Source organism: Dendrobates tinctorius, unplaced genomic scaffold, assembly GCF_039654945.1.
Source record: "Dendrobates tinctorius isolate UK_male_01 unplaced genomic scaffold, ASM3965494v1 ptg000274l, whole genome shotgun sequence".
Classification (NCBI taxonomy): Eukaryota; Metazoa; Chordata; class Amphibia; order Anura; family Dendrobatidae; genus Dendrobates; species Dendrobates tinctorius.
The window spans coordinates 597,321-624,928 of NW_027361941.1; the positions used below are offsets into that span (position 1 = coordinate 597,321).

The 27,608-nt window shown below is 44.7% G+C and overlaps 2 pseudogenes; both read left to right on the forward strand.

Moving 5' to 3' along the window:
- Positions 1 to 27,608, forward strand: part of LOC141072522 (uncharacterized) — a 73,656-nt pseudogene that overhangs the window by 34,988 nt on the left and 11,060 nt on the right.
- Positions 6,823 to 8,848, forward strand: LOC141072502 (uncharacterized; annotated as a pseudogene).

The window sequence follows — 27,608 nt, forward strand, 5'->3', positions numbered from 1 at the left end:
CACATTAACCTAACCTATCCCTGTGTGGCAGAGCCAAAAGTTTTACCATAACCAGGTTCCCCGCATCATTCTCCCACATGCTTTATGCATCCATTAGCCCTCTGTGTCCGTACTGTCACACACCTAACATTATGGCTGGTCCATACAATCAGGGCAACTGTTACCACCCACCTTTCGTGTCTACCTCTTTCCTCATAGACTGTAAGCTTGCGAGCAGGGCCCTCTTTCCTCTTGGTGTTTGCTATAATCTACTGTATGTGATTATTGTTATGCTGTAATGTCTATTGTCTGTACAAATCCCCTCTGAAATGTAAAGTGCTGCGGAATATGTCGGCGCTATAAAAATAAAATTTATTATTATTATTATTATTAAGGAGTTAAATTGAGTTCTGTCTATGTTGCATTTTCTTGTTGAAACTTATCTTTTCTGTTCCCTTGAGAACCGAAACCAGATAACAGATAAATTCCTGTCTCTCAGCCTCCATGGCTTTCTCTGTGATTGAAACAAGCTGTGAAATCATTTTTATACTGCGCATGTCTGTAAATACTAAAATTCTTTGCTATAAAAGATGGAAGCCTAACTGATAAGCCAGAGGCGTCTTGGCAGGCATCCCGAGTTGTATCATACAGCTTGTGTCTGTGTAATTCTTCTCGACGGAGCTGATTTAATCAGAGACATATGGTGTCCTACACCCAAGAACATCGGTCCTTCGGGTGAAAGAAGTATCTGAAGGATCCCGACAGTTTCCTGGCGCCCGAACAGGGACCTGATATAGGCACCTCTCCAAGATTACCCGACCTCCGGACCACACCGGTTATTGATGATATTGTGAACAGCAGACCTAAACATCTGGCCAGGTAAGAGATCATTTTTCTCTTCTCTGCTCTTCATAATATATCATTTTAACTAAGGTCCGTATCAAGGGGAATCTAGTAGAGGAGGGGGCCGTAAAATCGGGTCTGTATAAGAACTCTGAGGAAATCGGGTGTGACATACATATGTAACTTTTGCTCGGATGAGAGGTTATTGCAGATTCTGCCTGTGTACTGCTATTTTTAGGAGAAGAACTGATGCAAATCATAACGGGTATGGTGATTGGACATTTGCAGGGACAATCCCAGACACAAACATAAGAAAGTTTCATTATGTCAAAAAGGGAGAACAGTGGTGGATATTGTTAGCATTAAATACACATATCCCATTGAGTAACACGTTGAGAGGTCAGACATTACGGAACCTAAGACTAGGTGAACAGTTCATACTACAAAGCCCAGACGGACAAGTTTTTCACAATAGACGGTTCCGCATTAGGAATCGAGGAGGTTGTTGAGTGACTACTTTGATTTGAAGGATTGTGGAAAGTAGAAAATAAGCTGCACAGTAGGTATCCGTTCAAAGAGTGGTGATATTGCCTAACTGGGTCATGTGACAGCGTCCTTTCGGGGAGGTCACCGCCTAAGCTTAAATCAACACCCTTTACGAATAAACCTTGTGACAGATAAGAGTATGATTGAATGAGCACAGGATCACAAAATAAGCCTGTGACAAGATATGACTGAAGAAACCCAGTGAATGGATATCCTGTTCACATCCCTGTGTGTTGTGGGAGTGCTTCTGTTTGCAGCATATATAGCATACAAGTACACGAAACACGTAGTACAAAGAGGAACAGAAACTCCAGTCTGTTAGCACCTTAGGAAGAAGGTAACGAGGTATAGTAGAGCTGAGTCTTGAGCTTACCCAATACACCACCTAAGGCGGGGGACTAACAGAAGGGATAAGTGATACAGGATAAGAAAATGGGAAACAGTCAGGGGAGAACAGCGGAAGAAGGAAAATTGCTATGTGAAATAATAAAAGATAGATGTGGAAGTAGTGCAGCAAAAGACTTAAAGGTGGTACTAAGAGTTTTTAAGCTAAAAGGTAAAGAAGCTTTAGACGAAGAAAAATGGAAGGAGATAAAAGACACAAAATCAGGAAGAATTGCAGACAACGGGTGGGGTGAACAGGTAGAGGCATGCATTAAAGTATCACAGGTCGCTAAGCGAGAAAACTGGGTGTATAATGAGAAAACAAAAAGATGGATACGCCCCAAAGAATTTAGCCCTGTGCCTGAGAAACAGGAACCACCACCCTATCCTGCCCCAACCCGTATAACAGCCCCACCTACAGTGCCGGTTATACCACCGTCCACCGGACTGTGCCCTGATGTACAATCACCATCACCTGATAATGGCAATCCAGGATGGATTTGTAGTAATTGTGGTCAACAAAATCCAGACTGGAGAGATGCTTGCCTAGCCTGTGGAGCACCCCGTTATCACCACCCTAGCAGGTTAGCCCCTGTTAGGACTCAAACACGCCCTTTTAGGGAAGTAGATGAACAGGGTGTTACCCACACCAGACAGATTCAAACTAATCTTTATACTCCATGGTCTGCCCCAGAATGTATGTCATTATTGTCCAATGCTCCAGATCCAACTACCTTTCCTATGGGGTTTACCCGATACATAAGACAAGTACTGACCGTACACAGAGGGACCTGGTTGGATGGGGAAGACCTATGTAGATTAAAATTACCTATAACTACCCAAGGGGAGTTTTCACAGACTATTGGACCAAATAGACCTGCTGATAATGACCAAGAGGGTAATCCTCGAACTCAGGCTTCAAGAGAGCCCTTTTTAACTGCCCTTGACAATTTTATGCAGACAAAACAGAGACAGAGAGGTAACATGACAGCCATACCGCAGAAACCGGGACAATCAGTAACCGATTTCTTCCGGATATTGGAAACGGCTTTCCAAGATGAGGGTCTTGATACAAATAATGAGGGAGTATCAAGACTATTGGCAAAAGCCTTCATGGAAGGGTTACTCAAAGAAATACGAGATCCCCTGAAAATAAGCACCCCTGATTGGAGGTCAGTACCTGATGCCCATGGATTAAGACAAAAAGCTATGGGAATCGAATTAGATGTGCAGGAAAGGAAGAATGCACCACCAGCAAAAACAAGGGTAGCGGTGACCCAATTTGACAATCAAGGAAATCCAATCAGTGAGGTTAGGAGGAGAACTTTTACATGTCACTATTGTAAGAAGCCAGGTCATTTCCAGAGAGATTGCCGTAAGAGAAAAGCGGATAGAGAATCTCAGCCTAGAAGGGAGGAATCCACTGACTGACTAGGTGCAATTAGAATGCAACTTGACTCTAGGGAACCAGTAGTTAAAATCAAAGTCAACGGGAAAAAGGTACCCTTTCTAGTAGATACCGGAGCAACCTCTTCGGTGGTCAATGACAAGGTAATAACTCCAGATCTCCTTTCAGAATACTCAACCTTTGTTTCAGGATTTAGTGGGCAATCTAGCTTAATCCCTTTTAGCAAACCTCTGCCAGTTAAAATAGGACCTAAAATGTTCCTGAATAAGTTTTTATTTGTCAAAAGAGCACCTATTTGCCTATTAGGAGTAGATGTACTAAAGAAACTACAGGCAGATATCAAATTTGCAGAAGACGGTACAGTGCATCTTACTATCCCAGATGGGGATGAGGACACTCTTGAGGCTTGCATGATAATTCAAGCCCTTGAGTCACAAAGTCCTGATGACACTTGTGACACCACACCACATCCATGGGACCCAGCCTTAGATAAATTGCCCGACACCCTGTGGGCAAAAGGGAATGCAGATATTGGTTTACTTCCCGTATCCCCAGTTGTGGTGGAGGTACCCGTGGACACAAGGTTGCCTCAGCTGCGGCAGTATCCCATTAGTGCCCAACAAGAGGCTGCCATTGAAGCACAAGTCACTGATCTTGTAAACAACGGAGCATTGGTACCGATCAAATCACAAGCTAATACGCCATTGTTTCCTGTCAAAAAGAAAGGAGGACCGGGTGACGCTCCAAAATATCGCATGGTTCATGATCTGAGAGAAATAAATAAAATCCTTGTTCCTTTGACACCTGTAGTACCTAACCCACACACATTATTGGCAAAAATCCCTAGCCAATCGAAATGTTTTTCAGTAATTGATTTGTCAAACGCATTCTTCTCAGTACCTCTTCACAAAAACTGTTGGCACTTATTTGCTTTTACGTTTAAAGGCAAACAATATGCCTGGACCAGACTGCCACAAGGCATGCAGCATTCACCCACATTATATACACAAGCATTACAGTCTGTGTTGGCCGGTTGGCCACACCCACCTGACATTGCGCTCCTACAATACGTGGATGACCTATTGCTTTGTGCACCTGATGAGCCTAGCTGTAAAACCCATACGCTATCATTATTGATATTTTTATCAGACAATGGGTGTAAGGTCAACAGAGAGAAATTACAGTTCTGTCAACCAAAAGTTGTATTTTTAGGACATTGTCTGTCTCATGGTACCCGACACTTAACCAATGACAGAATCACAATTGTCCAACAGATGAAAGAACCAAAAACTCATAAGCAGTTGAGAGCATTTTTGGGCTTAGTTTCTTCCTGTCGCCAATGGGTCATACATGCTAGTGAACACATGCAGCCACTGTATGATTGTATCAACACAACACCCTTTCAACTGACTGATACCGCACGAACCTCATTTCAGTATCTAAAGAAGGCCATAATATCAGCCCCAGCATTAGGCATACCCAATTATGACATGCCCTTCCAACTTATGGCTGCTGAAATCAGAGGGCATGCTACTGGCATTCTGACACAGAAACATGACAAAAAGAATAGACCCCTTGCATACTATTCTGCTAAGCTAGACTCTGTAGCACAAGGAACACCATCCTGTGTTAGAGCAGTTTCTGCAATCGCATTACTACTTGACAAGGTTTCTGATATTGTATTGGACAACCCACTAACTGTCTGTACCACACATGATATATACGGTATCCTGAATCAGGTTTCTGCTAAACATATTTCTATGGCCAGACAACTCAGACTACAATGTGCCTTGCTTATGCCTCCTAATGTTACGTTCACCAAAACTCAGAATCTGAATCTGGCTACACTGTTGCCAATTGCGGATTCTGAAGGGGGGATAGATGAGGTAAATGAGGAACAATTGTCACTTTCTTTTGAACCCCCACACGAAGTTGAATATGAACATGACTGCATAGAACTGATGCAGCAAGAAGTTGTTGGCTTGCCCAATGTCACTGACACACCACTGCTAAATCCAGATTTTGTACTTTTTGTGGATGGCAGCAGATATGCCGATGACACTGGAAAATTCCACACAGGATATGCTGTGGTGTCACCACATGAGATTATTGTAGCAAAGGCACTTCCACCCCATATGTCCGCTCAGGAAGCTGAGCTAACAGCTCTGAATGAAGCATTAAAACTTTCCAAAGGAAAAACAGCAAATATCTACACTGACTCAAGATATGCCTTTGGGATAGCACATGATTTTGGGGTTTTGTGGCGCACAAGGGGTTTCATGACAGCAGCAGGAACACCCATAAATCATGCCACACTGATCAGAGAAATCCTCGAGAATGTGGCCCAGACACAGGAGGTGGCCATTATGAGGGTGCCAGCACACACCAGAAAAGACAACATGGAAGCGAAAGGCAACGAGAAAGCAGACCAGGCGGCAAAGCAAGCTGCTTTGGGAACTCCAGAAAAGGTAAACATAGTGCAACAGGATGCATTGGGTTTGTTTACAGACCTACAAAAGTTCCAAGAAGACTCCGCCCAGACAGACAAGGAAACTTGGGAAAAGATGGGTGCCGAAAAAATGGACGGAATGTGGAAGAAAGATCAGAAGTACTGTTTGCCTAGGGTTTTATATCCGAGGATGGCAGAAGCAGTTCATCTTCCAACTCACATGTCCGCCAATGGAATGACACGCCTAGTCACGAAGGTTTGGATTGCTCCTGGGTTTGGGAAGATGGCGCAGCTACACTGTACCACCTGTCCCATATGCCTAGCACACAATCCCGGACAAGTAGTGAAGACTCCACGGAAACACAGTCCTAGGCCGTTATATCCTTTCCAGAGACTGCAGATTGACTACATTCAACTCCCCAGAAGTGGACCATATGAATATGTTCTGGTGTGTGTTGACATGTTCTCTGGATGGCCAGAAGCCTACCCGGTGAAAACGGCTACAGCTCGAGCCACTGCAAAGAGACTAGTGATGGAGCTAGTACCACGATTCGGTGTACCTGAAACAATTGAATCAGACAGAGGCACACATTTTACTGCTGAAGTAATGCAAAATGTAATGCAAATGATAGGTGTAGAACAAGCATTTCATACACCCTACCACCCACAGAGTTCAGGGAAGGTAGAAAGAATGAACGGGACACTGAAATTGAAAATACAGAAAACCATGGAACAGACCCATAGACCATGGCCAGAATGTCTCCCATTAGCATTATTCTCAGTAAGGTACACACCCACAGGGAAAACTAAACTGTCACCCTTCGAGATATTGTTTGGAAGACCACCGAACACAGGGTTGTACTACCCACAGGTTTTAACACTTAATGTGGATGGTTTGACTAGTTACGTAATCCAGTTACAAAAGCATTTAACTCAAATGCATTCTCTAGTTTTTTCTTCCATTCCAGATCCGGATAGTGTGGAAGGAACTCATTGTCTACAACCTGGTGATTACGTATATGTCAAGAAACACTCCAGAAAGACGCTTGGACCCCGATACCAAGGTCCTTATCAAGTACTCTTGACAACGCCTACTTCTGTTAAGTTAGAAGGACGATCAACCTGGATCCACGCATCACATTGCAAACTAGCCACAGGAGTCAATAAGAATATATAAAAGAGCATAATGCTTTGGTTTTTTGCATTTCCTATAATGACAGTAGCTGCATGGGACAGTTTAAATTCTCCGATGCCATTGAATAATAGGTTTATACAACATCATGAGAAATTACTGAGAGATTGGTTGAATGATACTCAGCCTCCAGCAGATTGCTGGATCTGCACGTACTCACCAGTATCAGCCACGAGTATTCCCTTTCTTGTTATCCCTGTCCCACCCGAAGAGTTATTCGCTTGGACTGACTGTTCTGACACACTCGCTAATAATTCCACAAATAATGTGAAGTTATGGAATATGACTATCGGTATACCTGTTGTGGGATGGGTAGGATATCCCTGGTGGCAAGGTAACCTTTCAGGAAGTAGCACTCACCTTCAATATTTGGCATATAAGGGGGGGGCTTGGGTACCTAGGAATAGGACTCGATTAATCAACTTGGGGCAAGTTCCAACGTACGGCCTACAAGTTAGTTTTAGTGTAACTTCCCACTCTACTGACGCCTTCAAACCAATACTGCTAGAAAGAAGGTTGCATAATACGTCCTGGGAGTATTCCAATTTATTTCCCCAGGGCAATAATGACACTTGTTTTAATATTTCAGGTAATATACCTTGCAACGAGTCATCTGGATATGAGAAAGGAACTCCCACCTGTGGAAATCCCGATGTAGGGTATTGTAGCCCTTTAGGACAACTTGGTGTATGCTTCAGAATGTATCTGCGTTCATAGATTTAGTCCATAGACTGGTATTACAACATTCAGCCTGGGATTTACCTAGTGATATGTTCTGGGTATGTGGAGACAATGCATATAAATGGTTGCCAGTAGGGGTAAGAGGTACTTGTACTCTGGGACGTTTGACTCCGGCTACCTTTATCATTCCAAACCGACAATTGGATATGCAGGCTATACCCAAACATACATTATACAAAAGAGCAGCAGATAATACACCTCGTCCTTCTGGGAGACCACATATAGTGCAGATGAGTGTGGCTAATAAAATTGTTAGTTCTATTTTTATCTATCCTATGATCACGCAAATGTGGGATAAATTGGTCAGGGCTACAGATTATTTAGATGATCAAATCTGGGATATATTGGATATACTTAACACCACTGTTGCTGTCCAGAATCAACTTATTATAGTTACTAACCAACATACCATAGTACTGGATTATTTAACGGCAGCACAGGGTGGCATGTGTCAGGTCGTCGGACCCGCTTGCTGTCATTATATAGATCCCAACAACACTATAAAGTTAAAGCTAAAATTAGAGGATGTTCAAAAACTTAGAGATCAGTATGATAAAGACAATGATCGCAATAAAGATAGTTGGTGGTCAGATACATTCTCCTTTCTGAATCCAGTCAATTGGTTTAAGGGTATAGGAGGTTGGATAGCCTATTCTATTACGTATTGTTGTTTGTCTCCTTGTATTATATGTATTTTTGAAACTTGTTTTTTGGTGTTTTTCTGTATGTAAGAAAAAATACAGAAACAGATGAGAAAGATAAGTTAATGACAGAACATATACCAAAGTTGATAATTGTTTTCTTTAAGTTTTAGGTTGACATCTCATTTCTGGCATGAAGGAGCGTACTCTTGTGATGACAGACGTGGCCTTAGTAACTGGGGGATGGAGAGGGTAAAAGAAGATACCTGTCTCCCTCGGGCAACCCGTCGGCCTGGGATAGTACCTGGTGAATAGGACACTATCAGCTGTCATTACAGGATCCAGTGTTCCAGATTGTGAAGAATAAAGATGTCAAAGGGGGGAATGATAGGAACTGAAGGAGTTAAATTGAGTTCTGTCTATGTTGCATTTTCTTGTTGAAACTTATCTTTTCTGTTCCCTTGAGAACCGAAACCAGATAACAGATAAATTCCTGTCTCTCAGCCTACATGGCTTTCTCTGTGATTGAAACAAGCTGTGAAATCATTTTTATACTGCGCATGTCTGTAAATACTAAAATTCTTTGCTATAAAAGATGGAAGCCTAACTGATAAGCCAGAGGCGTCTTGGCAGGCATCCCGAGTTGTATCATACAGCTTGTGTCTGTGTAATTCTTCTCGACGGAGCTGATTTAATCAGAGACATATGGTGTCCTACACCCAAGAACATCGGTCCTTCGGGTGAAAGAAGTATCTGAAGGATCCCGACAGCACTTATAGATGAATAGCTTATATAATGAGAGGACACAGAGCAAAGGGTATAAATAGTGAGAGAATAAAGAGCTGACAGCGCATTACATCCCTGGAGTACAGAGAGGAGATATAACGTGCAGCCAGTGCTATATGGGATATCCCAGGAATACAGCACAGCCCATATAGTGTAAAGGAGGAACCATCCTAACAAGAGATGGAGATTACAGATCCTACAGACGACATGCCGGGAGTGTACAGAGAAAGATGGCAGATTCACCACTATTCCCTATTACGGGCGTTTCACCCCGTCAGCTTCCTCAGAGAGGGTATGGATAAGGCCGGGGTCACACTAACCAACGCAAAATACGGTCAGTATTTTACATGCGTAATACGGATGAATGGCCCCTAAACAGTGCTCCATATGTCATCCGTAATCAAGGTGTGGTCGCGTATTTTGCGCATGTAAGCATCCGTATGTAATCCGTATGGCATCCGTATGGTGAGATTTTCTCGCCGCCTTGCAAAATGGACATATAATGGAGCCCTATGACAGGGTTTCTAACAGAAACCAAAGAATAGATATAGACACATAGAGTGCATATATAGATATATATATAATGTATTCTATGTGTCTATATCTATTCTTTCGTTTCATTATTAAACCTGTCAGTGTGAGTTTACTGTATAGCTACTGTATAGCGCACTGAACTGCCGGCTTTGCTAAAAGACACCGGGTGCGTATTTCTCGCAAGTCACATGTGTGGTCCGTGTGTAATCCGTATTTTTTGCGCACCCATAGACTTGCATTGGCGTACTACGGACGTACTACTAGTACGCTGACAATCGCAGCATGCGATTGGCACGGAGCCTAGAATACGGATGAGAAATATACGGCTGGTGCGAGTGACCCCATAGAGAATCATTTGTCCGTGTCTAATGCGTGCTTTTAGCGCCTCTCACTCGGCCATATTCCTCGCCAGTGTGACCCCGGCCTAAGTGTTTCCAACACACCAAGATCCTGCACTAATCCAGGCAAGGGGAGTAACTCTGGGGTAAAGTGGGGGTGTTCCTAAAGGAATTGGGCCTGTTCCCCGGTCATATCTTCCCCAGTGAAGCAGGAGGATCAGGATGAAAACCTGTTTGTAAAACCAAGATGAATAATGCTGCATAGAGCCATCTGGTAGCGATCAATCAGGTGAAGTGATAATGAGGGGGGTCCGGAAACAAAACAATGCAGGTGAAAAGAGCCAAATGTGACCCCACCAAGTGACCAGTGAGAGTGCAACTGTGCAACGGGTAAGAAAAGAGAATAAAAAGTGATATGGTAAAGATATAAAGAGAAAAGCAGCTTAATAACAGTGATGGATAATAAAATCTATGGGAAGTGTTTGTGGTGAAGTGTATACACTCCTAGAAATGTTTCCTCTACAATATAGAGATATAAATGATCAGTATTAGGAGGTGTAACAAAGAGGAAACTGTTATTTTATAGAGAGACTGTAACGAGCAATAAATGACGGGAATAATTGGGAATGAAATTGTTATTAATAATATAATGAGATCCCAGAACCTGACACTTCCCGGGATATATGGGCAGGGCCGGCGTCAGCACCCGGTGCTGGGCAAATGCCGGGGCCCTGGCAAGACGTGGGGGCCCATTTACGCTGTCTGGGAATCGATACCCGCGTCCGCCGCCACGCCCCCCCATGTACAGTCATGGCCAAAAGTTTAGAGAATGACACAAATATTAATTTTTACAAAGTCTACTGCTTCATTTTTTCTAATGGCAATTTGCATATACTCCAGAATGTTATAAAGAGTGATCAGCTTAACAGCAATTACTTGCAAAGTCAATATTTGCCTAGAAAATTAACTTTATCCCCCAAAACACATTTCAACATCCTTTGCAGCCCTGCCTTAAAAGGACCAGCTAACATCGTTTCAGTGATTGCTCCATTAACACAGGTGTGGGTGTTGATGAGGACAGGGCTGGAGATCAATCTGTCATGATTAAGTAAGAATGACACCACTGGACACTTTAAAAGGAGGCTGGTGCTTGGCATCGTTGTTTCTCTTCTGTTAACCATCGTTATCTCTAAAGAAACACGTGCAGTCATCATTGCACTGCACAAAAATGGCCTAACAGGGAAGAGTATTGCAGCTAGAAAGATTGCACCTCAGTCAACAATCTATCGCATCATCAAGAACTTCAAGGAGAGAGGTTCCCTTGTTGCCAAAAAGGCTCCAAGGCGCCCAAGAAAGACCAGCAAGCGCCAGGACCGTCTCTTAAAAGTGTTTCAGCTGCGGGATCGGGCTACCAGCAGTGCAGAGCTTGCTCAGGAATGGCAGCAGGCACTGTGAGGCGGAGACTCTTGGAGCAAGGCCTGGTCTCAAGGAGGGCAGCAAAGAAGCCACTTCTCTCCAGAAAAAACATCATGGAGAGACTGATATTCTGCAAGAGGTACAGGGAGTGGACTGCTGAGGACTTGGGTAAAGTCATTTTCTCTGATGAATCCCCTTTTCGATTGTTTGGGACATCTGGAAAGCGGCTTATTCGGAGAAGACCAGGTGAGCGCTACCACCAGTCTTGTCTCATGCCAACTGTCAAGCATCCTGAAACCATTCATGTGTGGGGTTGCTTCTCAGCTAAGGGAAAGGGCGCTCTCTCAGTCGTGCCTAAAAACACAGCCATGAATAAAGAATGGTACCAGAATGTCCTCCGAGAGCAACTTCTCCCAACCGTCCAAGAGCAGTTTGGCGATCAACAATGCCTTTTTCAACATGATGGAGCACCTTGCCATAAAGCAAAGGTGATAATTAAATGGCTCAGGGAACAAAACATAGAGATTTTGGGACCATGGCCTGGAAACTCCCCAGATCTTAATCCCATTGAGAACTTGTGGTCAATCATCAAGAGACGGGTGGACAAACAAAAACCTTCAAATTCAGAAAAAATAAAAGCATTGATTTTGCAAGAATGGACTGCTATCAGTCAGGATTTGATCCAGAAGTTGATTGAGAGCATGCCAGGGAGAATTGCTGAGGTCCTGAAGAAGAAGGGTCAACACTGCGAATATTGACTTGCTGCATTAACTCATTCTGTCAATATAACCTTTTGTTACTCATAATATGATTGCAATTATATTTCTGTATGTGATAAAAACATCTGACAAACACACATAAAAACCAGAGGGCAGTAGATCATGTGAAAATATAATATTTGTGTCATTCTCTAAACTTTTGGCCATGACTGTACTGACCCCATCCTCACCCTGCCAGAGACCCCACCGGCCACCGCAGCCCTGATAAATCCCAGCAATGACAACACTCCTGCTGGGCTTCTTGGCACGCACAGGACCTGCAATGAGGTCACAGGAGGGGAGGAGTCAGGGGTCACATGATCAGGGTCCTCAGTGTGCAGGACTCTGCTGTGCTGGTTGTCATGGTGCTGGATGAGAGGAAGTTTATGTGTGGGGTCAGGAGGGGTTTACAGGGGGGATGTAGCAGAGCTGTGTGTGTATACGAGGTCTGGGGAGCGGACGTGTGGGGAGCAGAGCAGCATGTGTACGAGGTGTACAGAGCCGAGCCACATGTGTACGAGGTGTGGAGATCAGAGCTGTGTGTGTACAAGGTGTACAGAGTGGAGCCATGTGTGTACGAGGTGTGGAGATCAGAGCCGCGTGTGTACAAGGTGTACAGAGAGGAGCCATGTGTGTACGAGGTGTATGGAGCGGAGCCGTGTGTGTACAAGGTGTACAGAGCGGAGCCATGTGTGCACGAGGTGTACGGAGCGGAGCCGTGTGTGTACGAGGTGTACGGAGCGGAGCCGTGTGTGTACGAGGTGTACGGAGCGGAGCCGTGTGTGTACGAGGTGTACGGAGCGGAGCCGTGTGTGTACGAGGTGTGGAGATCAGAGCTGCGTGTGTACGAGGTGTGGAGATCAGAGCTGCGTGTGTACGAGGTGTACAGAGCAGAGCCGTGTGTGTACGAGGTGTACGGAGCGGAGCCGTGTGTTTACGAGGTATATGGAGCGGAGCCGTGTGTACGAGGTGTACGGAGCGGAGCCATATGTGTACGAGGTGTGGGGAGCAGAGCCGCGTGTGTCCGAGGTGTACGGAGCGGAGCCGCGTGTGTCCGAGGTGTACGGAGCGGAGCCCTGTGTGTCCGAGGCGTGGAGAGCAGAGCCGCGTGTTTACGAGATGTACGGAGCAGAGCCGTGTGTGTACGAGGCGTGGGGAGCAGAGCCGCGTGTGTACGAGGCGTGGGGAGCAGAGCCGCGTGTGTACGAGGTGTACGGAGCGGAGCCGCGTGTGTCTGAGGTGTACAGGGCAGAGCCGCATGTGTACGAGATGTGGGGAGCGGAGCCACGTGTGTACGAGGTGTGGGGAGTGGAGCAGCGTGTGTACGGAGAGGAGCCGCATGTGTACGAGGTGTATGGAGCGGAGCCGCGTGTGTACGAGGTGAGCGGAGCAGCATGTGTATGAGGTGTACGGAGCAGAGCAGTATGTGTGGGGAGCGGAGCCGCGTGTGTAAAAGGTGTGGGGAGCGGAGCCGGAAGTGTACTGAGCGGAGCCGTGCGAGGTGTATGGTGGGAAGCATTCAAACCTCTCAACCGTCCCAGGTCCAGCCGGACAGTCCCGATTTTGAGAGAGACTGCCACAGCCGGGAGTTTACTTTTCCCACGGACACAGGAGTACACGGCGGAGCCCCGAGAAGCACTTTAAAACTCGCATGTGACTTTCTACCGGAAGTGTCGTGCTGGAAACTGACCGGAAATTAGGTAATTTTGGGAGGAGATTGTGACGGATCCATGGAGGCACTTCAGGGAATGCTTCAGATCCATCATCGTGTCCTCTGACAGCGTGAACAGCGGGATCGCCTTGGACTCGGGGATGTCGGCCATGTGAGCGGATCATGATCTGTCCTGCATCGGGAGGCTCAGGTGGGCACTACAATGGCAGCCGGGCTGCTATGGTATCTCTATAGAAGCTTTATTTCTCTCTGTTTCTTTCTCTGTTCTTTCTTTCGCTCTCTGTTCTTTCTTTCTGTTCTCTTTCTTTCTTTCGTTCTTTCTTTCTTTCTCTCTTTCTCCGTTCTTTCTTTCCTCTCTTTCTCTCTCTGTTCTTTCTTTTTCTCTCTCTCTGTTCTTTCTTTCTTTGCCATCTTTCTTTCCCTCTCTATGTTCTTTCTTTCTCCCTCTTTGTTCTTTCTTTCTGTTAGAGAAAGTCCTAATGGAGAGTTGGAAGAGCCGGACCAAACTGCAGACAATCCTCTAAAGCTGAGGTCGAAGTTTATTCAGAGATACACGGCAAAACAGAACAGAAAGTCAGAGAAGTTAAAATATGTGGGCAAAAACAGGAATTCAGACAGGCAGAGATTCGCTAGGAAGTCTGGTGATGATAAGGCCCCGAGCTAGATTGCAGGTGCCTTTTATACATTATGCAAAGAAAGCTGTATACATATTATAGCAAAAGGGCGTATATGGTTACATCATATCTTTTTGGACTAAGGAAGAAGTGGCACAACATTACATCAGTAATTAACTTTTCACCAGACCATATTAAAAAACACATAAATCCAATATTATCTCTAACTACTGTCATTAATCTTATTACTGCTGTTAGACTAAACCCATAAATTCTTACATTTGACAATTGCAGAAGTCTGTTTCCTACTAACACTATCATGAATACACATATTTTCCATATATTTGTTGGTTTTAGTTTCTCATTGCCCTAAGGCTGATCCAATTTACCTGTAGGCACATCTACTAAATTTGTTAATGGGCATGATCTCATTTTACATCCTCCATCTGCTTTCACAGAGTACATCGTATTATTTCTATTGTAAGTCTATAGTCTCAAAATCAATGATCCATTGAGCCATTCTCTGTGAATTAATACCTGAAGCTTTTCCTTTCAGCAAAGTTTTTAAAGTGACATGCAGGGTTTGTAAAATTAAAGGAGCAAATCCCACTATATGTCTCACTTGATTCATAGTCCAGTGCACGCCCAGTAGGTGCTTCATGCACAGAGTGAATCCTTCTTCCACAGGTGTAAGCAACCTAGAGTAGTAACCTAGGGCATACAACTGACTAGACACTTCTGGGCTTTCTTTGGGCCATTTTTGTAGAAGCACAGAAGAAATAGAGACATCACCGGTATGAGTCTGAATGTAAAAAGGCTGGGAAGGGTCAGGGTTAACCAATGCGGCAGCTGCCGTAAGGGCGCACTTTAATCCCTCAAAAGCCTGTAAGGCGGCTCCCTCCACATTGACAGGTGCAAAATCATCATTAACATCTTTCAATAAATCATACAGTGGTTTAGCCAGATAAGCAAAATCTTCAATAAATTCTCTGGAAAAGTTGATAAGACCCAAAAATTTTCTGAGCTCAATGACATTAGTTGGTAGGGGAACAGCCTGAATAGCTTTAACCCTATCATGCATGGGTTTCTTTCCTTCTGCTGAGACAGACACACCCAGAAATTTAACCTCTGATTTCATCAATTGTACTTTATCTAGACTCATTTTGAGTCCTGCATCTTGTAAAGTCTGACAAACATTTCTAAGGGTTTCTGTGTTCACATTCATCGACAGTTTGAATCAATAGATCATCCACATACTGTAAGACTTTGTCTCCGTAACCAAGGGGTTCTAACACTTGAGCCAATGCCTGATGGAAATCCACAGAACTGTGAAATCCCATGAGCAACTGCGTGAACAAGTATTGCACATTCTCGAAAGTGAATGCGAAGTGGAGGGCAGATTCAGGTGTTAGGGGTACTGAGAAAAAGCCATTTGCAATGTCCAAACAAGAAAACACTTTACAATCACTCCGCAGCTGTGACATAACTTCACGGACAGATGCAACAAGGTGAGCTGCTGAAGGAGTGTACTTATTTACAAGTCTCAGGTCTACCACCATTCGAAAACTGCCATCTTCCATTTTTACAGGTAGTATAGGACTTTTACATGGGGAATTACCTTTCACAACAACACCTTGCTTTTCCAACTCACTGACTGCAACCCTTATGTAAGGGATGGCGTCCTCAGGAATACGGTACTGACGCTGGAAAGGTGGCAGTTTTTCACCATCACTTTTAACCTGAGTTTGCATTAACCCACAATCAGTTTTGAGATCCACAATTCAGGGAACCTTTCCTTCAATACATTTTTCAAAGCATCATTGTCAGCCTTTTCAACATTTTCATTAGCACCTAATCCGAAGCTAGCAATGGGTAATTTGTGACTCTCCTCATACTCCTCCACAAGTACAATTACAGAACAGATAGTGGCTTCTTTGTTCCGCCACAAGACTTTGTTACATAAATCAACAATTCCCATTGCTCCCAAAACATCAGTTCCCAAAATAGTGGACCGTAACTGTGGGTTTACCCAAAAAGCGCATCGAAGACCCCTTTGCTTCGATCCCCCTGTGTCCTGAAATCTCAGGTTCACTGGACGACTTTTTACTGCTTGACTACAGGAGCCCTCAAATCCTACCAACGTGGTAGTATTCTCAGGCAGTCCAGGGGGTGACTGCAATTTGTGTCTTGTTGTTGAAACTGAGGCTCCTGTATCGATGAGGATGTCTTCCCACGGCAACCCCTCTATTCTCCTTCTGACATAAGGTCTACCGTCCCTGCCCAGGGAAAGGGGAGCAAGGAGGGTAAGGGGAACAGGGAGAGCACTCCATCAATCAGTGTTACCTGCCGTGGTAAGCCCGAAAAATCCATTATCCCCATCTGGACACGGCTTCCGTCCAACAGCTGCCACCTCCGCCCCAAAGAGATCCTTAGTCAGGGTCCGGTCCTCATGTTCTCGTAGCTCCTTGATCAGGGGAGCGTAGGGACGAGGAGGAGTGACCCCTCCCTGAATAGCATGGACCTCCGGGCGCGGATGAGTGAAAGCCGTTGGGGAAGGAGCAGGAGCAGAAGGCTCCTGTGAGACTGGGTTAACCATTTGAAGACCGTTGTACTGCTGATACTGCCTAGGGTCATTCACTGCTGGATACAGAGGTCTAACTTCGAAAGGTGGTCTAGAGAACTCCCGGAGCTCTCGGGATATAGGCCCTGGCACAAAGTTGGGACAAAAACGTTTAAAGTGTCCCAACTGTCCGCAAAAATAACACAAGGGAGGACCTCTCATGGGATCCCGTGGGGGCTCGGCCGAACAGGACCTGCCCATTCTCGGTACCTGGCCGTACCCCCTGGAACTCCTGGCCTCCTCAAATCAGCAGATACACCCCGAGGTGAATGGTATGCAAAAACATTAGACTCATCACCCTTCACCTCGGATTGCATTGTCCTAACATTAGTTAATAAAGCCTCAACCACGTCTTCAATGGATTCAGCATTTTGCAAAACTCCTGATTTAAAAACTTCTAAGGGAACCTTTTTTACAAATTGTTCCATCATAGCAAATTTATCACCCTGGTCCATAGTGTCTAAGGTCTTATTAAACACCACGCACCAGGCTGCAACCCATTTATCTGCCTCCATCCTGAGATCACTCCCCTTTTTAATTTTAAAAGAATCTAACAATGCCGGAGAGGGCTTTCTCCCCCCTAACTTCTGTGAAATCACAAACTTCATTCTTCCCTGCGGCTCTGTCAGATCACACCCTTCGCCTGCTGGGCTCGAAGATGAGACATGAACTCAGGGTGCACAAAAGACATGAAATAACGGGAAGCATCCTCCCTAGATTTAATTTGGAATTTATCAAGCCATGATTCAAAGCCAAGGACATTACGAAACACTCCCATACTTTCCTCCCAATTAGGCAAATTTTTAATAAATTTAAGATGGACCAGGGACATCTGACCAGGACTCTTTCTCGGGGTAGAGGCAGTGTCGGCGTTAAATTTAAAATCTACCTGTGATGAATCATCCCCTTCCTCTTCGATCAATTCTTTACTTAACTGTGCCTGCATGTGTTGAAGATGTCGGAACAATCTATCCAGTGTATCTGTGTGTTCCATTATCCAGTCTTGTATCATTGATTTCCATTCCGAGATTGTTTCTGGACCAGCCCCGCACTTCTCCACTGCAGACTCCATCTGTGCTATGAGTGCTTTCAAAGGCTCCAACTCAACCCCCTCCCTTTGTGTCTCTCCTGCTTGTCTCAATGTCTCATTCAACTGTTCTAAGCTCTCCCCATACGCTGCCCCTGCCCGGGTGACCTCATATACATACTGTGGTGTAGACTGTTTATCAAGAGCCTGATCAAAGGTTATGACTGTCTTACACAAAGCCGATACCCGGCTGTTACTTTTCCCTAGCGAATTCTTTCAATCTAGTTCCCAGTTCTCTGTGGTAAACCATCGCATACAATTTAGCCACGTGGTTTCCACATTAACCCCCTCCAGCTGGGGTGTTCCAGCATATTTCTCTGCCTGCTTCCGTAACCACTCCACATTTACAGTGGTCTACAAGGATGTTTTACTCTGTTCTAGTATCAGCAAATGCAATTTAAGCAAAGTTAGATACTCACACCTCTCAGATGGAAGACCGCGCTGCAGCTTTTTGACCAGATATCAAAAGAGGTGCAGCCATGATTTCAGCCTCACTCGTTAGCTTGCCAGGCGTCTCCCCACGCCCTTTTAAAGCTTCTTGCTACCGGACACAAAAAAAAATTCTCACGTCCTTGTAGATAGCTTCTTCTTAGTTACTCATCTTTTTATAGTCTTTTTCTTTGTCCGTGTTTTTCTTATAAAAAATCAGGCAGGCGTTCTCGGAGCAATCACGAGAGGTTCTCCTTCAGGCTGACTTCCTTTGATCGGTTTCACGTGTGGCCACACGCGTTTTTTTGTTTTTTTCTTCACTCTTCCAACCTGAAACTCTCATCTGCAACTTTTTCCAAAGGTTCCTCTGGAGGCAGCTCTCCGGAGCCGCTCCTCCTGGCTGGCAATCGCCACTTGTTAGAGAAAGTCCTAATGGAGAGTTGGAAGAGCCGGACCAAACTGCAGACAATCCTCTAAAGCTGAGGTCGAAGTTTATTCAGAGATACACGGCAACACAGAACAGAAAGGCAAAGAAGTTGAAATATGCGGGCAAAAACAGGAATTCAGACGGGCAGAGATTCGCTAGGAAGTCTGGCGATGATAAGGCCCCGAGCTAGATTGCAGGTGCCTTTTATACATTATGCAAACAAAGAAAGCTGTATACATATTATAGCAAAAGGGCGTATATGGTTACATCATATCTTTTTGGACTAAGGAAGAAGTGGCACAACATTACATCAGTAATTAACTTTTCACCAGACCACATTAAAAACCACATAAATCCAATATTATCTCTAACTACTGTCATTAATCTTATTACTGCTCTTAGACTAAACCCATAAATTAATACATTTGACAATTTCAGAAGTCTGTTTCCTACTAACACTATCATGAATTCACATATTCACCATATATTCGTTGGTTTTAGTTTCTCATTGCCCTAAGGCTGATCCAATTTACCTGTAGGCACATCAACTAAATTTGTTAATGGGCATGATCTCATTTTACATCCTCCATCTGCTTTTACAGAGTACATCGTATTATTTCTATTATAAAAGTTGAATATATTCTTTCCTAACTTTCCTAAAATGGCTGCCTAGTCGCTCATGGCTGCTCAGTATATTATAACTGACCATTCTCTTACACTTTCCCCTCTTTGTTCTTTCTTTCTGTTCTTTTTTTCTGGCCATGCTTTCTTTCCCTCTGTTCTTTTTCTTTCTTTCTCTCTAGTCTTTCTTTCCCCTCTTTCTTTCTCTCTCTCTGTTCTTTCTTTCCTCTCCGTCCTCTCTTTTCTTTCGCTCTCTCTGTTCTTTCTTTCTCTCTGTTCTTTCTTTCCCCTCTTTCTTTATTTCTCTTTTTTTCTCTCTGTTCTTTCTTTCTCTTTCTTTCTCTCTACCTCTCTGTGTTCTTTCTTTCCCCTTTCTTTTTTTCTCTCTCTGTTCTTTTTTTCTGTCCACTCTTTCTCTCTCTAATCTTTCTTTATTTCTCTCTCTCTTCCTTTTTTTCTCTCTCTCTGTTCTTCCTTTCTTTCTCCGTGTTCGTACTCTCTTTCTCTGTTCTTTCTTTCCCCTCTTTCTTTCTCTCTGTTCTTTCTTTCTCTTTCTCTCTGTTCATTCTTTCTCTCTCTCTGTTCTTTCTTTCTCTCTGTTCTTCCTTTCTTTCTCATCTTTCCTTTATGCGTACACTACTAAGGCTAGTTTCACACTAGCGTTTATGAGCGCAGCGACGGCCTGCGCACGGCCGCCGCTAAGCCCCGCCCCCTGCCGCGCCTCCGCCGGTAGCTCCGCCTACCGGCGCATGACTCTGCATGCGCCCTGCGTCCCCTATCTTTATCACTGGGGGCGCAGGCCATGCACAATATGCGTTTGGCGGCGCATGCGTCCTTTTGACGGTGCGCCAACCTGTGCCAAACGCAACCTGCTGCAGTTTGGTTGCGCCGGCGCGGAGCTACCGGTGGAGGCACGGCAGGGGGCAGGGCTTAGCGGCAGCCGTGCGCAGGCCGTCGCTGCGCTCATAAACGCTAGTGTGAAACCGGCCTAATCAATAGCCTCCTTCGCATGAACGTGTTTTGCTACAGAGCATGTGTCTGTGTGATCCACATGGAGACAAGTCCGTTTTTTGGCCAGCACCATGGATGCCACACGGCATGAATCATGGTATGTGTTAAAAGGGGGGCCCACTGAGACTCTTTCGCCCGGGGCCCTCAAAAACCTGGAGCCGGCCCTGTATGGGCTTATATTAGAATCCCAATTACCAACTGGAAAGATAAAAACAAAGGAAAAAAGGGGTGGAACAAAAAACAAGCCCCAAACACCTCATAACCCACAATGTAAGGTCAGAAAAATACCGGAAAATATAAGTTTCTCTTCACACTGCAATATTAGTCACATGTGATCTGTGTCTCTCCCAGAAGAAAAGTCATCACAGCGTCATTCCCCGTAATAACCGTATAGAGGAGGAAATGATCGCGGAGAGAGCGTCCATTGTTAGAATAGTGGGGAGACACAGATGGGATCCAATGCTCCTGACTGTCCGGATGTCTAGAGGATCGTCACCATCGGAGAGTAAAGTGCAGATCGGCGATCTTGTGACCGTTGTATTATGGGGAGATAAGAAACAAATAAGACACATTGAGATCAGAGAAAACTGTTCTATGTAATAAAGAGTGTAGAGAACGAATTCCACCAAACCCCCTATAGGAAAGGGGAGAAGCTGAGAACGTCATCTACACCATTGGGATGTCAGGGATTTAATTGCCGGATCCATTTACTTTCTAATTGTGTCCATTAGTGATGGGCGTACCCCCCCCGATGACCGATATCGGTGGGTTCTCCTGAGTTTTTTTGTAAAGTTTGATCTCGGGGCCGGAGATGACGTGAACTTGTGTCCGAACCCCGAGCTTGGACTTTATAGATATGGGATGGGGAGGGCTGTAAAACAAAGAATAAAATTAATAATAAACATTATAATTATACTTACTGGTCCAGCGACGCGTCATCCCATCTCCCTGTATCCCAACCGCATCTACTTCCGGGGCCGCTCAATAACTTCCGGCTTATTCACTCCACTGCTCAGCAATTTTTGGCCGGCGTTGGTAGTGTTCGTGCGGTGATGTCAGGGTTCACCCCAGTTCATGGGCTGAGCACCCAATTTAAGTGATCAAACAATAATTTAATGTCCACAATCGTAGTAAACAAAACGTTTCGTTCTTACATCAGTTACAGATTAAAGAACACTTATATTAGGTCAGGTGGACTAATATATTTGGTTGAAGATCACTAGATCTAATGATCTTCAACCAAATATATTGGTTTATTTACTCAAGCTAAATGTCAATCTCCTCTCCATATTGGGGCAAGCTATACAGTTACAAGGAAAAAATCCCTTTTATTACCCTTTGTGCCAAAGTAGTTAGGTGTCTTGGCTAAGTTACTTGTGACACATAAGAAACGTCTGTGTGCTGAATGTATTACAAAGATCCCAAAGAAGGAGCAGACCTCATTCATGGCTGACATGAGGCCTATAATTAGGGAAGACGCGCTAAGCACAGTTTCCAGTCCAGTTCCCCCTCAGACAGTACAGGTCATGTGCCGTCATAAGAGAGAAAGGTGGGAAACGGAAGTATCATCAGAGAAAGATGAAGGTTCTTATGATCGGTACCAATATCTGGAGGGTGGAGAGGAAATGCCTCAGGTTCTCCCAGAGGAAAGGAATAAAGATTATTTCTCATCCGACGATACAGAACGAGTACAATGAAAACTGAGGAAGCACAAATGGCTCACTCAATACAGGATGAAATGTTTAGGGGCTGTGAACCCAGAGAAACAGAGTCTTTCCAGCTAACAAACACATTAGAGCCATGATAATGGAAGAGTGGGAAGATGAAAAAATAGCTAAAAACGAGACCCTCCTATTTACAGCGATTCTAATACTTTATAAAGGGGGGCTTATCATATCAGAGGTACAGTGAGGAGACGTTATCTAGCCATATTACGGCCTATCACTCAGCCCGCCTTCCCGCCGAGGTTGGCACCCTAACATTGCGATATGGCGGCCCCACTCACTGCCGGCTTACACTCAATGACCTAAATACACCCTACATATATAGTGGGTACGGAAAGTATTTAGACCCCTTTACATTTTTCACTCTTTGTTTCATTGCAGCCATTTGGTAAATTCAGAAAAGCTCATTTTTTTCTCATTAATGTTCATGCTGCACCACATCTTGACTGAAATGTAGAAATTTTTGCTAATTTATTGAAAAAGAAAAACTGAACTATCACATGGTCATAAGTATTCAGACCCTTTGCTCAGACACTCGTATGTAAGTCTCATGCTGTCCATTTCCCTGTGATCCTCCTTGAGATGGTTCTACTCCTTCATTGGGATCCAGCTGTGTCTCTTTTTTAATCGTTGTTTTTATTGAATGCAAAAAAAATGTTCCTACATATATCCATGCAGATAATGTTTGAGTCATATGTAACATAAACCTCCTCATTAGAGATCGCATCGGTACACAGAACAATAGATCAAGACAAACCTGAAAAACCGGGGAAGGGAAAAAAGGGAGAAGGAAGCGGGGGGCATGTCAAACACAAGCATAATGTTTACCCATCAGACATCCAGCACGTGTGTCCAATCTTAAGTTCAGGACCCACTGACACCAAAGTACACCCCAAACACCCCGAAGTGTCTCTCCGCAGCGGTTCTCCCAGAGACATCAGTGGACAGGTGTCTCCCCCAGTAGTAGTTGCTCCTGGTACCAGACTGTCGGCTGAGAACAGATCTTAATATTGCTGTGGATGTGTTGTGGCTGAGGACAGATGAAGCTTTCCCAAGTTTTGAAAAAGGCCTGCACCCTTCCCTCTTTATGTAGAGGCCTCAACCCAGTCCATTTGAAGCAAGAACGACAGCTTCTCTAGAAAGATATTGAAAGGAGGAAAATAATATATAAAGTGCTCTCAGTGAGAGAAACAAAATAAGAATCTTGTGGGTATGATACCTTTTAATGGCTAACAAATAATAGTGAATGTTGTTACAAAGCAAGCTTTCAGGCTGATGAAGGGACATAAGCAGTCCCGAAAGCTTGCTTTGTAACAACATTCACTATTATTTGTTAGCCATTAAAAGGTATCATACCCACAAGATTCCTATTTTGTTTCTCTCACTGAGAGCACTTTATATATTTTTTTCTACTGGCTAACATGGTACCAAACCACTTTTTTCGTTTTATTGAAAGGAGGGGCATGGTCGTGGATCCATGTCTGTAAAACGGCCTTAGTACTGGCAGCCGCCACCCAATGCAGTAGTTTACAGGCCCCTGGAGAACAGGTGTAATTATCTGGTTTTAGGTATCCAAATATGGCCCATAAGGGTTCATCAGGAGCAAAGTTTGTCAGATGTGTGGCGGTGTATTGCCGTACTCTTTCCCAAAATAGTCTAATGACCGGGCATGCCCACAAGCAATGAAACAGCTTGGCTTCTGGGGAATGGCATGTAAAACATTTAGAAGTTGTGTACAACCCTATTCTATGACCTTTTGTGGAGTCAGGTAAGAGCCGTGACAGATTTTCAATCTCATTTCTGGGAAACGGGCTGGAAGGAGGAATGTGTAGGCTGGGTCTAGAGCTTTCAGAATAGTGTCGCAGGACATGCTGGGGTCTTCAGTCTGCCATTTTGTTACTGGAAATTGGAATTGTTCATAATCCAGAGCTGCATGGATGAATTTGTAATTAGTGGCTATTTGGCCAGATGGAGAATTAGATTTCGTGAGCCATCTAAGCACAGATGGTCTCCATTCATATTCAGAAAGATGTGCTAATACTTTTGTTACATAGCTTTTACCTTGCAAGTATTGGAAGGGAGGGAATATGGCAGTGGGATATTTACATTTCAGCTCCTCTATTGAATCATAGAATCGTAGAGTTGGAAGGGACCTCCTGGGCCATCTGGTCCAACCCCCTGCTCAAAGCAGGATTCGCTAAATCATCCCAGTCAGATGTCTGTCCAGCCTCTGTTTGAAGACTTCCATTGAAGGAGAACTCACCACTTCTCGTGGCAGCCTGTTCCACTCATTGATCACTCTAACTGTCAAAAAGTTTTTTCTAATATCTAATCTGTGTCTCCTCCCATTCAGTTTCCTCCCATTGCTTCTAGTCTTTCCTTGTGCAAATGAGAATAAAGTTGATCCTTCTACAATGTGACAGCCCTTTAGATATTTGTAGACAGCTATTAAGTCTCCTCTCAGTCTTCTCTTTTGCAAACTAAACATTCCCAAATCCTGCAACCTTTCCTCATAAGACAGGGTTTGCAGACCGGTCACCATTCTGGTCGCTCTTTTCTGAACTTGCTCCAGTTTGTTGATGTCTTTTTTAAAATGTGGTGCCCAAAACTGGACACAGTATTCCAGATGAGGTCTGACCAAAGAGGAATAGAGGGAAATAATGACTTCACGTGATCTAGACTGTATGCTTCTGTTAATACATCCTAGAATTGCATTTGCCTTTTTTGCTGCTGCATCACACTGTTGACTCATATTCAGTCTGTGATCTATTAGTATACCCAAGTCTTTTTCACATGTGCTGTCACTTAGCCCTATTCCTCCCATTCTATATATGCTTTTTTCATTTTTATTGCCCAGATGTAGTACTTTGCATTTCTCCCTGTTAAAAACCATTGTGTTAGTTGCTGCCCACTTCTCCAGTTTATTTAAATCTTTTTGAATCCTCTCTCTCTCTTCTCTAGTATTAGCTATCCCTCCTAGCTTTGTGTCATCAGCAAATTTAATCAGTTTACCCTCAATTCCTTCATCTAAATCATTGATAAAGACGTTGAACAATACAGGGCCCAGGACAGAGCCCTGTGGTACCCCACTTGAGACATTCTTCCAACTGGATGTGCAGCCATTTACGACCACTCTTTGGGTCCGATCACTAAGCCAGTTATGAATCCACCTAACAGTTGCCTTGTCCATTCCATACTTAGTCATTTTTTCAATAAGGATTGTATGAGAGACTTTGTCAAATGCTTTGCTGAAGTCAAGATATACTATATCTACAGCATTTCCTTGATCCACCCAATCAGTGATACCGTCATAGAAGGAAATTAAGTTAGTCTGACATGACTTATTAGTTACAAACCCATGCTGACTCTGTTTAATCACTTCATTCTTATCCAGGTATTGACATACATGTTGTTTAATAATTTGTTCAAAGATCTTTCCTGGTATAGAAGTCAGACTCACAGGCCTATAGTTGCTTGGGTCCACCTTCTTCCCCTTTTTGAAGATAGGAACAACATTTGCTCTTCTCCAGTCTTCTGGCACTTCTCCTGTTCTCCAAGAATTTTCAAAGATTATGGAGAGGGGTTCAAAAATTTCTTCTGCTATCTCCTTCAGTACTCTGGGGTGTAATTCATCTGGACCTGGAGACTTGAATTCATTTAGGTTAGCTAAGTGTTTCCTCACTATCTTTCTGTTTATAGATATCCTGGATTCTTCTATTCCCTTAATAGGACAGTGAATAACAGTTGATGTTACATTTCCTTTCTGAGAGAAAACAGATGCAAAATAGGAATTTAAAAGTTCAGCCTTCTCAACATCCTGTCTTACCATTTCATAATTTTCATCCTGTAAAAATCCTATAGCATCTTTGACTTTTCTTTTACTTTTGACATATCCCCAAAATCCTTTATTATTGCTTTTGACATCTCTTGCAAGCCTCAATTCATTTTCAGCTTTAGCTGATTTGTGCCCTGCAGGTTCTGCAGACCGCATTATATTCTTCTTTAGATATGCCTCCCTCTTTCCATTTTATAAACATTTTTTTCTTCCTTTTTAGCATATCCGTCATTCCTCGGGGTGGACTAAGTGCTTAATAGATGTTATACCTTGGGAGTACCACTGGTAGAAGACAGGGTGAGAGTTCCCATTCTGAAAGTGGGGGTCGTACACACATGGCTCCGCTCCGTACACGCGGCTCCACTCCGTACACCTCGTATACAGGCATCTCCGCTCCGCACACCCCGTACACACAGGGCTCCGCTCCGTACACCTCGTACACACACGGCTCCGCTCCGTACACCTTGTACACACGCGGCTCGGCTCCGTACACCTCATATACAGGCAGCTCCACTCCGCACACCCCGTACACACACGGCTCCGCTCCGTACACCTCGTATACAGGCAGCTCCGCTCCGCACACCCCGTACACACACGGCTCCGCACACCTCGTACACACACGGCTCCGCTCCGTACACCTCGTACACACACGGCTCTGCTCCGTACACCTCGTACACACACGGCTCCGCTCCGTACACCTCGTACACACGTGGCTCGGCTCCGTACACCTCGTATACAGGCAGCTCCGCTCCGCACACCCCGTACACACACGGTTCCGCTCCGTACACCTCGTACACACGCGGCTCCGCTCCGTACACCTCGTACACACTTGGCTCCGCTCCGTACACCTCGTACACACAGGGCTCCGCTCCATACACCTCACACACAGGGCTCTGCTCCGTACACCTCATACACACAGGGCTCCGCTCCGTACACATCGTACACACAGGGCTCCGCTCCGTACACCTCGTACACACAGGGCTCCGCTCTGTACACCTCGTACACACAGGGCTCCGCTCCGTACACCTCGTACACACACGGCTCCGCTCCGTACACCTCGTACACACTTAGCTCCGCTCCGTACACCTCGTATACACACGGCTCCGCTCCGTACACCTCGTACAGACACGGCTCTGCTCCGTACACCTCGTACACACAGGGCTCCGCTCCGTACACCTCGTACACACACGGCTCCGCTCCGTACACCTCGTACACACAGGGCTCCGCTCCGTACACCTCGTACACACAGGGCTCCGCTCCGTACACCTCGTACACACACGGCTCCGCTCCGTACACCTCGTACACACTTAGGCTGGTTTCACATTTGCGTTTTTTAGCGCTGGAAAAAAACGCTAACCTGCGCATGCGTTTTTTCCCCTATATTTAACATGGGTGCGCATACCTGCGCGCTTGTAAGCGCATGTATGCGATTTTCATGCGCTGCGTTTTTTTGGGGTGTGCGATTGGATTTTCCAGACGCATCATGTTGCATTTTTTGGCCCTGCAAAAAAGCGCATGCGCACATATGCGCACGTTTTGCGCTAAAAATGGCC